Source organism: Tupaia chinensis, unplaced genomic scaffold, assembly GCF_000334495.1.
Source record: "Tupaia chinensis unplaced genomic scaffold, TupChi_1.0 Scaffold000112_1, whole genome shotgun sequence".
Lineage (NCBI taxonomy): Eukaryota > Metazoa > Chordata > Mammalia > Scandentia > Tupaiidae > Tupaia > Tupaia belangeri.
Window position 1 is genome coordinate 524,526 of NW_006159576.1, and position 11,944 is coordinate 536,469.

At 42.2% G+C, this 11,944-nt stretch overlaps 1 long non-coding RNA gene across 1 annotated transcript in view; it reads right to left on the reverse strand.

Moving 5' to 3' along the window:
• Window positions 1-10,950, reverse strand: part of LOC102469942 (uncharacterized) — a 76,909-nt gene extending 65,959 nt beyond the window's left edge. Inside the window, exon 1 of the long non-coding RNA XR_333881.1 lies at window positions 10,863-10,950. This is a non-coding gene — a long non-coding RNA (uncharacterized LOC102469942). The remainder of the gene's footprint in view (window positions 1-10,862) is intronic.
• Between the last annotated feature and the right edge of the window lie 994 nt (window positions 10,951-11,944).

Genomic DNA, 11,944 nt, shown 5'->3' on the forward strand with positions numbered 1-11,944 from the left:
TGGAAGGCTCAGGGAAGGATCACAGCATGGTGAGAGCCTGCCAAGGTCTCTGTCACACTCTCTCTCAAGAAATAAGAGTGGGAAATTGATAAACTTACCAAAAAATTACTTCTAGAGTTGGCTCTGTGGCCACGTGGTTAAGGCAACTGGATCCCACACAGTTAACTATGTGGTTCAAGTGCCAGACCCAGCAACAACACGCCAGGCTCACGTGCCCAAAATCCCAAAAGGAAAGAGAAATGGAGAAGAGATTGTGGCATGACCATTACCCACAGAAGGTATTTTCTTCTCTCCCTCTGTCTCTATCTCTCTCTGGCAAGAACACAGGACCTTCAGGGGAAAAATAATCCTTAGAAACAATTTGTAGATCATTTATCTTTTGGCGCTCACAGTCATTGCAGTACATTGAGCTCCACAGAGACAGTGCCGGGGCAAGTGAAAAGCCGGATAGGCACTGGGCGACTCTGTGCCTCACAGAGCAAAAATAATTAAACATGGGCAAAGGAGATCCTAAGAAGTTGAGAAGCAAAATATCATCATATACATTCTTTGTGCAAACTTGCCGGGAGGAACACAAGAAGCACCCAGATGCTTCAGTCAACTTCTCAGAGTTTTCTAAGAAGTGCTCAGAGAGGTAGAAGACTATGTCTGCTAAAGAGAAAGGAAAGCTTGAAGATATGGCAAAGGCGGACAAGACTTGTTATGAAAGAGAAATGAAAGCCTATATTCCTCCTAAAGGGGAAACAAAAAAGAAGTTCAAGGATCCCAATGCACCCAAGAGGCCTCCTTTGGCCTTTTTCTTGTTCTGTTCTGAATATCACCCCAAAATCAGAGGAGAACACCCTGGCTTATACATTGGTGATGTTGCAAAGAAATTGGGAGAGATGTGGACTAACACTGCTGCAGATGATACACAGCCTTATGAAAAGAAGGCTGCTAAGCTGAAGGAAAAATATGAAAAGGATATTGCTGCATACCGAGCTAAAGGAAAGCCTGATGCAGCAAAAAAGGGAGTTGTCAAGGCTGAAAAGAGCAAGAAAAAGAAGGAGGAGGAGGAAGATGAGGAAGATGAAGAAGACGAGGAAGAGGAAGATGAAGAGGATGAAGATGAAGATGATGATAATTAATAAGTTGGTTCTAGCGCAGTTTTTTTCCTTGTCTATAAAGCATTTAACTCCCCTTCCAAAGAAAAAAATGAAATGTAAGGCTGTGTAAGATTTGTTTTAAACTGTACAGTGTCTTTTTTTGTATAGTTAACACACTACCGAATGTCTTTAGAGAGCCCTGTCCTAGTGGTATTTTCAATAGCCACTAACCTTGCCTGGTACAGTATGGGGGTTGTAAATTGGCATGGAAATTTAAAGCAGGTTCTTGTTGGTGCACAGCACAAATTAGTTATATATGGGGATGGTAGATTTTTCATTTTCAGTTGTCTCTGATGCAGCTTATACGAAATAATTGTTCTGTTAATTGAATACCACTCTGTAATTGAAAAAAAAAATGTTGCAGCTGTTTTGTTGACATTCTGAATGCTTCTAAGTAAATACAGTTTTTTAAAAAAGAAAATTTATCCTTTTATTAATAAAGGCTAAGAGTTGTTCAGTCTTTTATTCCACTACTTAATGAATTTTACTCCCCCCAAAAGACTAGAAAATGGTTTTGTAGATTACCAAGTCATTATTTTATGAATTAACACATCTAAAAAATATAATAAACAAGTCTCTAATAAATCAAAGTGTTTTTAAAGTTATGTAAAGCCCTATAATGATTTTTTTTAATCACTGGGTCAGCAGGAGGTAGTGGTTAAGACAACTGGGTCCCACATAGTCAACTGCACAGTTCAAGTGCCAGACCCAGCAACTTGAAAAACACATCAGGCACATGTGCATGCCTGCCCAAAATTCCAAAAGGAGGGAGAAATGGAGAAGGGATTGTGGTGTGACCATGTCCCATTGGGAAAGGGACGACTTCTCACTTTCTCTTTCTCTCTCACTCTCTCTCTCTCTCTGGCTTTCTTTTTCTCTCTCTCTCTCTGGCTTTCTCTTTCTCTCTCTCTCTCTCTCTCTGGCAAGCGCATGTGCCCTCCAGTCATCAATCAATCAATAATTGGTGTTACTTGTTAAAGAAGATAACGAAGACTTTACCCGAGAGGGACTACTATAATGGGGTGTTGTAGTGAAGGAGAGAGTTTGAGCCCAAATACAGCAAGGGAAAATGGGAACTGATGGCCAAGGAGCAGCATGGGAATGTTGATGAGAGTAGAAAATTACTAAGAGGAATCTCAAGCATGGGAGTGGGAGTTCTGATTAAACCAACCTAACAGGATTCTTGCTGAACACAGATCAAGAAGATCAGAGATGGGATAAAGACATTTTCCTTTTTTCCCCCTCCCCTTTATGGGAGACAGAGAAAGGCAGACAGATAGGGAGACAGATATAGGAGTGTTTTTGACAGGTACTCACCATGTCATGATCCTCCTGCTTCAGCCTCCCAAATAGCTAAGACTACAGGTATGCACAGTCATACTCATATTTTCAGATTGGCCAAACCCATGGAACCAAACCCAAGCCTCCCATGAGGTCTCCAGCTATAGGCGGTGGCTCAACCTGTGATTGATAAGATCTGAATGTGATCAGGTATTGAGGTGTGGAATATGGCTAAACTTATTTTGCTAAAATTAGGCTATCGGGATATGGGTCCCAGTCAGGCTCTTCCGGTCAAGGAGAGACTGCCAATAGCAGAGATCTGGCTCTAGGAAAGGCACTGGTTCCTTCCTTAGGGCAGTAACCACAGTGGGAAATGGTCCACAAAGGCTGAGGCTTCCTTTGAAATCCTCCCTTTCATTCACATGCTCAGCTGACTATGTCTTATGTTACTAAGAAAGGCTTTGCAGTAGGATCAGGAGAAAAAAAAAAAAAAGGCACTGATTTAGGCACTGAGAGAACTGGGTCCAGGCCCTGAGTCTCTGCCACATGACTCTGGATGACACAGTTACAAGGTCTTCAGGAGGGCCAAGTTGTACAGGTAGGTGGCCTGGTTCACTTTTATTATTCCACAAATTCACAGGTAAGAACGATCAGACCTGCTGGGGCATGTCCCACACTCTAAAGAATGAGTAATAGGATGTAAAGCAGAGGTCTTCGCATGGGGATACTAGTAACTTTGGGGTGTATAGATGTTCCAGGGCTCACAGGCACAGGTAGCTTTAACAGAATCAATGTACAAACCCTCAGCTCCCTCATGTCTGCTCATGATACCACTCTACTGGAGACAAAGGCGCTCTACTGGAGACAAAGGCGCTCTACTAGAGACAAAGCCACTCTACTGGAGACAAAGCCACTCTACTGGAGACAAACCCTCTCTACTGAAGACGAAGCCACTCTACTGGACACAAAGCCACTCTACTGAAGACAAAGCCACTCTACTGAAGACAAAGCTGCTCTTCTGAAGACAAAGCTGCTCTACTGGAGACAAACCTGCTCTACTAAAGACAAAGCCACTCTACTGGGGATGACACTGCCTAGCCTAGGCTTCCTTTTTCTTACTCTCTTTCTTGACCAATGGCCCTGCAACTACTTTTAAAAAGAGAGCCAAGGCAAACTATGGGGCCTAAGTTTTCTGTGTGCTCGCTCCAGGAGTAACCCTTCCAGACTACCACACCAGGGACCAAGGGAACATAGAGTTCCTCAAGAGGTCATTTGGTTTTGAGGTTTTGGGTTTTTGTTTGTTTGTTTGCTTGTTTTTTTGAGAGATTTTTGCTAAAGAGCACATGCACTCACCAGAGAGACAGAAAGCAAGAAATCACCCCTCCCCCCAGGGAGGATGGCCACGCCACAATCCCTTCTCCCTCATTTTCCTCTCGGGAATTTGAGTGTGCACACACACACACACACACACACACACAATGTGAGTTTCAATCCACCAAGTCCTGGATTCAAACAGTAGTCAACCACACAGGAGTTCAGAGCCTTAACCATTATGCCAGCCACTAACGACACCCCCAGGAGTGGGGACACACTTTAGGGATACAAGGAACAAAGCCCAGAAAACTAGAACAAGGCTGCTTGCCTTTCCTCCCTCATTGTCTCCCTGCTCATAAATTCACAATCGAGGTTGCACAGACATATGTAGAACCACATTTATATGCAGTAAAATTATAAAAATGAAGTCAGCCTTTCCTGATAGAAATAGCCAGTCTGATTTGGCCCAACGTTTCGCTCACTTGTTTCATGAACATCTGACCTGAAAGATGCAAACCCGCAGCTCCCTAACTTTGAGGAAAAGGTAATTAAAGTACGAAGATGATATAAAATAGAGCCTTTGTACCACAGGTTCAGATGTTGACTTGAAAATACACGTAAAGGGACAGGGTTTTCCTAAAGTCTTATAGAACTTCTGAGAGTAAAAAGATTGAGGACCAGTGGTCTAAGGAACTTTACCTAGGTCTGTGCTGAGTTTAAAGACATGAGTTCATAAGAAGCACAGACCTTCCAAAGAAAAAGATGATTTTTTTTTAAAAGATGATTTTTCCTTTCTTCATGATACAGTGTATGGGCAAGCATGAGAGAATGATGGGAGGCAAAAGAGGAGTGCCCTCCACAGGGTCTGGTCACATCACCATCCAGTCTTCCAGCCCTTCAGATCCTGGGCACTGGGGACAAGCACTGAGTATTTCAGGTTCAGGTGCCTTGAACTGCAGTCACCAGGTGGGATCTGGCTTTCTTGGAGCAGGGCATTACCACTGCACCATGGAGCCAGCCCAGACAAGGTGATTTTGAATATGGCTGGATTGTTCCCAGCCCCATCCCCAGGATATTTTGCCCATTCCCAGGGAAAAGAGGCCAAGAAGCCACATCCTCTCATGTCCATGGGAAATAGCTCAAAGCAGCCCAGATTTAAGGTGGACTGACAGGAACGAGGAGTGAATACTACCTTCTTCCTGGTGCCCATCTCAAGAACCATAGGACATGGAAATACCTGGAACTTCAGAGAGACCATAGAAATCTCAAATCATTGTGTAACAAAACTGGGGAGCTTCCTGCACTAGCTGGGGAAGTCAGGAGGACCTCCAGTTCCTTCTGTGTCATCCGGTCTGCATGGTCACATCTCGCTGCACTTCTCCTGAGCTCAGTAGATATGGTGTGGAGATACACGTTGGATAAAACATCTAGAACATTCAATAGGCAATTCCTTTCTTCATTGTCTCCACTTTCAACTGCCCTCTTTTTTAAATAAAATATATATGGAAACAGACTCAGAAAAGTTGAATTGTCAGAACCAGCCGATGGCATAGTGGTTATGTTGCTGGACTACCTCATGGCCAGCTGCAGTTAGAGTCCTGGACCTGGAAGATTAAAAATCACACCAGGCTCATGTGTATGCATGCCCTAGATGTTGGGAGGAGAATGGAGAAGAAGGGATTGCTGTGTGGCTATCCCCCCTGGGAAGTGATTTCTCCGTTTCCCTCTCACTGTGTCTGTTTCTGTCTCTCTCTAGCAAGGGCACTCGCTCTAAGGGAAAAACAAAACAAAAACAAAACTCTAAAATAACAACAAAAAGAAAAGTTGAATTGTCAAAGATTCTGAGGCAATGGCTGGTCAGGCAGAGAGAGGACCTCAGATCTTTCCAGTTCTGTTTCTACCCAGCTCTCCCATTTTCTAGCCCAGAATGGTAGCCACAGAAAAGACACTACTGCAAATACACTCAGGAGAACATTACTTGGTATTTTTCTCGAGTTGTTTTTTATGTTGTTTGGCTTAGAAACAGAAATGGCTGGGACGTGGGCAGTGAGCAGGGTGTGAAGTTGTAACTGACTCATCAGGTGCGTCATTCCACTTGGGTGGCAGCTTGCTGACCGAAAGGACAAGCCCCGCTCAGAGATGGTAGCTGAATTCACCTAGACGCTATGTGAGCCACAGGACACACATCACTCTTGTTTCTCCCTCATTCCCAGTCAAGCGTCCTGTCTTTGGAAAGTGTCACCCATTGCAGAGACTTGGGGGATCTCTCTGGGTAACAAAGACCTCATTCACTAAAGTGAAGAAAATTCTTCAGTCTTTTTCTTGTCTTTTTGAACTGTGAGAGAGAACGAGAGATAGTCACCCTGAACAGGGTCTTCACGCCATGATCCACTCCCAGCTCCACTCATCCAGGATCATGGCCCTGAGTACACGCCTAGCAAATTCAGGGAAACCTTAAGACTTGAACCCAAGGCTGTCCCATATGGCTTCAGCATTGAGGAATGTTTCGTTACCTTATTTATTTATTCATTCATTCTTGCATTGTTTCTTTGTCATACTGAGAATTTCCCTAAGGATTTACATCCTGCTTGGCAAAGTATAGACATGAAGGTGAACTTGATGTACTCACAGGAAAGATGAACTCTCCTGCCTCCAGCACAAATTCTCATATAGATACTACAGGAGAGAATCTTCAAAAGGTTCATGGAAAATGTGAATTCTGAAAAAACTATGCATAGATTTCGAAATTTTTTGAACTGAAATAAACTTGTATTTTTTTTTTTTGGAGAGGTTTTTGCTATAGGGCGTGTGCACTCGCCAGACAGACAGAGAGAGACAGAGAGAAAGTGAGAAATCACCCCCCAGGGGGGATGGCCATGCTGCAATCCCTTCTCCTCCATTCTCCTCTCGGGATCTTGGGCATGCACGCACACGCGCCCAGCATGAGTTTAAGCCACCGGGTCCGGGACTCAAACCAAAGTCGACTACGTGGGAGTCCAGCGACATAGCCATTACGCTAACTGCTGGTCCCAAACTTGTATTTTTTATTAATTTTATTTTTATTTATCATTAGTGGTATTTCTTTAATTTGCTACCAGGCACATGTGCTCACCAGAGAGAGACAGAGACAGTGAGAGACAAAGGGAAACAGAAAGAAAGCTGCCAGGTCCAGGGCTCAAACCATAGTCAGCTATGTGGGAGTCTAGTGCCTCAACCACCATGCCACCTGCTGTCCCAATAAACTTATTTTTAATTCTATTTTCCACAAACTTTTTGAAGTCCCCTTGTACAGAATTTGAAGTACATTCATGTGCCAAAAGACATTTGTAGACTTTGTCACCAAGGACTCCTTTGTGTGGGATCTGATGTATCACCTCTCTGCAAAGTTTCATTCCTAAGTAAATCAATAGAACATGGCTCCCTTCTACACCAATTTCTTCCATACCCATAGGGTCACATATATTCTGCATGATTCAATAGGATCTTCTGAATCATTTTGCAATGACTTCTCTTTCACCTTGTTGTTTCTGACCCAATTCGGCTCATTAACATCTTTTATTTTTTTTCCACATTTTATTGATTCACAATAGACTTTAATTAATCTAAATACTTTCGATAGTAAGTACAGCTGCTATAAACATATCTTTAAACACATGTCTGACTTCGGGCAAAAAATTCAATGAGTAGAATGAACATACTATAAGGTAGCATCTCATTAAGTAGGTATTTTTTAATGTATTTTTTTAATTTCAAGAAAAGCAGTTTTAGCATTAATAAACCAAAATCGAAAACGTTAAGAAAAAATGTGATTAAGACTTAAAGCCAGAAAAAAGGTTAGGATTCTGTTCAAACAGTAGGTAGATACTAAACACTCAAAAAACAGATATGGCCAGAGCTAAAATCTAGTAACGAGTGCACTGTAATTTTCTTCAGAAACATTTTTTCTCTTCCCATTCCCCCTTTTACCAAAAAGAGGTAGAAACTAACTCATTTGCAAAAAAGGTAAGTATAGTCTCAACTTGGTCTGTTGTTTGCACAAAGACCCGTAAGAATACTAATTGATTTAGTTGGCTTTGCTGGAACCTTTCATAAGGAACTTCAGATTAGACTCTTCAATCTGCGTCCTTTATGACCTAACGTACCTTCACATAAAATAGAAAAAGGGTGGCAACTGCAAGGAAGGGGAGGGGGTATCACCCTCACTTTCCTCACACAGAGAGAGGCCACACGTCAGTCACCACACTTGTTCCCCTGAGCCGAGACTTGGTGTCAGCTCTTCGCAATCCAACGCTCCAGGCAACACAACCAACTAATTGGAATTGACATCTAAATTGAAATCTACTCACAATCCGAGGATTACATTCAATCACTAGAAAATCTAGTTCTTGAGAGTTTTTTTGAGCATTGCATATCTTATTCCGGGCATCGCCCAATGGCAACATTCTTTAGATGACTCCAAAATTCCATCTCCCTTTGTCTGAACTGCACATTAGACATCCAACCCTCTTTCTGAGTTTTGACTTGTTTAGGAAATATCTTCAGATGAAGCGAGAAGAGACAGCCTATCTACTCCCTATATTCTTTTAATTCCTTGAACTGATTAAACCTATGTTTTCACACATTTCCTATTAATTAGGCTTTTAGGATTTTACTACAATTTGAGTTAAGGCAGCCATTATATCTGTCCATATTTTATCTGACTTATCTATCCTTAAGGGCTCTAAAAGTAGTCATTGCCTCGTTATTAAATATTGGCAGCTTTTCTTGCGAACTGTTACGATTACTCACTTGTAATGGATAAGCGCTATGGAAAAGTAATTTTAAATCTTAAGTACTTTTTGCCATTTCAGAACCTAAGCGAAGAATCTTAGTACTGGGAACAGAATCGAATGTATCTGGTTGTGTTTTACTAACAGTGCTCCTTAAAACAGAACACTAAAGGGATCTTGTGATAAATTAAGTCTAGAAACCCTGAATCCAAAGTTCCACTCAAAGATTCGCAGGGCACGTTCATTTGCCCCACTTAGTAAACGTCCTGCAGTAAACACTGTAGATGTGCGTATTCAGTTAGGTCCAAGACACACTTTTGGAAAGCACTGAAGCTGTTCATTCACCCATAGATGGAACGACTCTTCTAAGAAACACACTTCATGAAATCTGAACACATCTAACCTCTTGCTGCAATCAGAAATGCAACTTAAAATGTGAAAGAAGACTACAACACCTTCAGATCTGAAGATTCTATCAATTCCTTTCCCAATCCATCTAACCACCCTCAGGTCAAGATCATTGTCTTATCAAACTCTTGCCAGGGCTCAATCCTTACATCTCTGCTTTCCCCTCCTATTCTTCCCCTCCTAGGTAGGAAGAGTTCATCAACTTTCTCCTCATGAAAAGCCTCCACAAAGGCTTTTATTTTTTTAATGCAAATATGATAGTATTCCTCCCCAGATGAATAACCTTCAGCTGCTTCCTACTGCCTTTAAGACAGTTCCAAAATCTTTATTTTTTATTTTATTATTTATTTATTTTTAGAGAGAGATTTTTGCTACAGGGTGCATGCACTTGCCAAAGAGATAGAGCGACAGATATCATCCCCTAAGGGATGGCCATGCCACAATCTCTTCTCCACCATTCTCCTCTTGGGATTTTGGGCACACATGCACATGCACCTGGTGTGAGTTTTAAGTTAGTAGGTCTGGGACTTGCATGTGGTCAATTACGTGGTAAGTCCAGTGACATAACCATTATGCCATCCACTGCTACCAACAGTTCCAAATTCTTAAGAATAGCAAGCAAGGTACTGGCTACCCTGCCCACTATCATTTCTTTGCTGTCCAGTCCCTACTGGCTACCCTGCCCACTATCATTTCTTTGGCAGTCCAATCCACTCCTGTCTCATGCCCTCTCCATCATAATCTTGAGAATCCTCCACCTCGTACATTTTTATTTATTTTGCACATGCCTTCTCAAATGCCCTTCTCTCTTCACCAGGAAAACTCATGCCATCTGTAAACCTTGGGTCAAACCTGACCTGGTCTGAAAGCTTCCCTGGTCACCGGCCTCCCAGGCCCACCTGCCCCTTATCCAGAGTCCACAGCACTTACAATCTAACTCCCTTAGCACAACCCAGCCACAGCAATTATCACAACATATATGCCAATGCCTGCCTCCCCCCACAGGACAACACCTCACCACAGTGCCTGGTATGTAGCAAGCAGAGGACAACACCTCACCACAGTGCCTGGTACTTAGCAGGTATTTACTGGAGGGGTTAATAAAAGAGCAGACACAAGACTTCGAGGCCAGTTGTTCTTCATTTGGAAAAGAAACCACCAGGCCTTTCCTTACATATTCTATTTTCCACCTTCTAATCTTTACTTATTTTTCCTAAGAACCCCCCTGGTTTCTCCATATTCCTATTAGAAGAAAGAACCCCAAACTAGGCCCTCTGCAGTGTTTTATAGTACCTGGAGCCTTAAGATTTTTTTCCCTCTGGCTGAATCTACAATGAATTTGATTTCAAAATTCATCTTAAAGTTCTGTATTTCTTCCCACAATTTGTTTAAAAAAAAAATAATAGGGGCTGGCAGGTGGTGTGGTGGTTAAGAGTGCTGGACGCTCATATGGACTACAGTTCAAGTCCCGGACCTGGCAGCTTGCTTTCTCACTTTCCCTCTCTCTCTCTATCTCTTTCTGTCCTTCTCTGGTCAAATTAAACTAAATAAGTTAAATAAATAAAGTTCAATAAAATGATTACTTTTAAAAATGTATATATATACACACACACACACATATTGTATATACATATATATGGACACGTATCTAGTAGGAACCAAAGTTAGAACTTTGGACATGAGATGCCGCTGTCCCAAAGGCCAACTCTACCATGTTGCTGTTGTTTCTTAGCAACCGCCCCGAGCAGCCTGGTGCACTAGTGGTCAGACAAGGCCTTCACTCAGCGCCGCACCTTGGAACTGAGCGTTAATGTCCCACTTATCCAAGAGCAGCATCCTTTCAAAATTCCAGTGATACAGGACAACGGAAGGATAAGCAGCAACTTCCTGTCCTGGATAAAACCAAGCTGCTTGTATCTTATCAGGTCAGCATAGGGGAACTCACCCAGATCATGAGAAGGTGCTGTCAGCTCAGGAGTAATCACGAGCATTCTTCCCGCTGGTGCACAGGCAGAGCTTGATGCAGATGTATTTCCACGCTGATTTCTGACGTGTATGAAAGTGAGAATGAAGTGTCATTCCTGCATATGACAGCTATAATCCTCTCAGGAGGCATTCGGAACAAAATTGTCAGCATAAGAGTAGGGGAAAAATGCATTTGTTCTAGAATTTTCTAAACCCTTACCAAGGATCAAAAAGGGATGCTACTGAGATTGATCAGTGCATCTAATCATGGATCATCAAAATAGTAATGTTTTCATGTAGGAGTCTCAGGGAGTTGTTTTTGTAGTTTGAGTAAAAATGCTGAACTCCAAATGAGCACATTCAGCTTTGAAAATTATATTATTAATATTTAACTTAGGCTATCTTGTTTTCAAATTTTAGAAGTTTAAAAATGAAATACTTTGCATTCTAAGTTGCTAGTGAAATAGACCTTAAAGCTATTTGAAGGCTCTTTTTTTCCTCCGATAGAAAGTTGTGATTTGAGCAGTAACTTAAAGGCATTTGGAGATACATTGAATCTTCCTTTAAAAATTTTTTTATTTATTATTATTGTTTTAACTTGTTATAGGTCACATGCACTCACTAGAGAAAGAGAAAGTGGGAAGCAAGCTACCAGGTCTGGGACTCAAACCACGGTCAGCCATGTGGACTCCAGCGCCTTCACCACTCTGTGCCAATGGCTGGCCCAGAATTCTCTAAGTGCATAAAATCTGCCACTTACTTATATATAGAAGGATTTCCATTCCACACAAGAAACCCCCCCAAGAGAATCTTTCAGCATAAACTGTCAGACAGAACCCCTCAGAACACATTTGCTGTAATTATTAGTCTAAGGCATGGAAATGGGGGTGTATAACAGCAACACTGGGGGACCAGCAGATGGAGTAATGGTTACATCGCTATACTCCCATGTGGTTGACCCTGGTTCTGAATCCCAGAGCCAGTGTGGCTTAAAACTCATGCCAGAGATGTGTGCATGTGTCCAAAATCCTGAGAGGGGAACAGAGGAGAAGGGATTGTGGC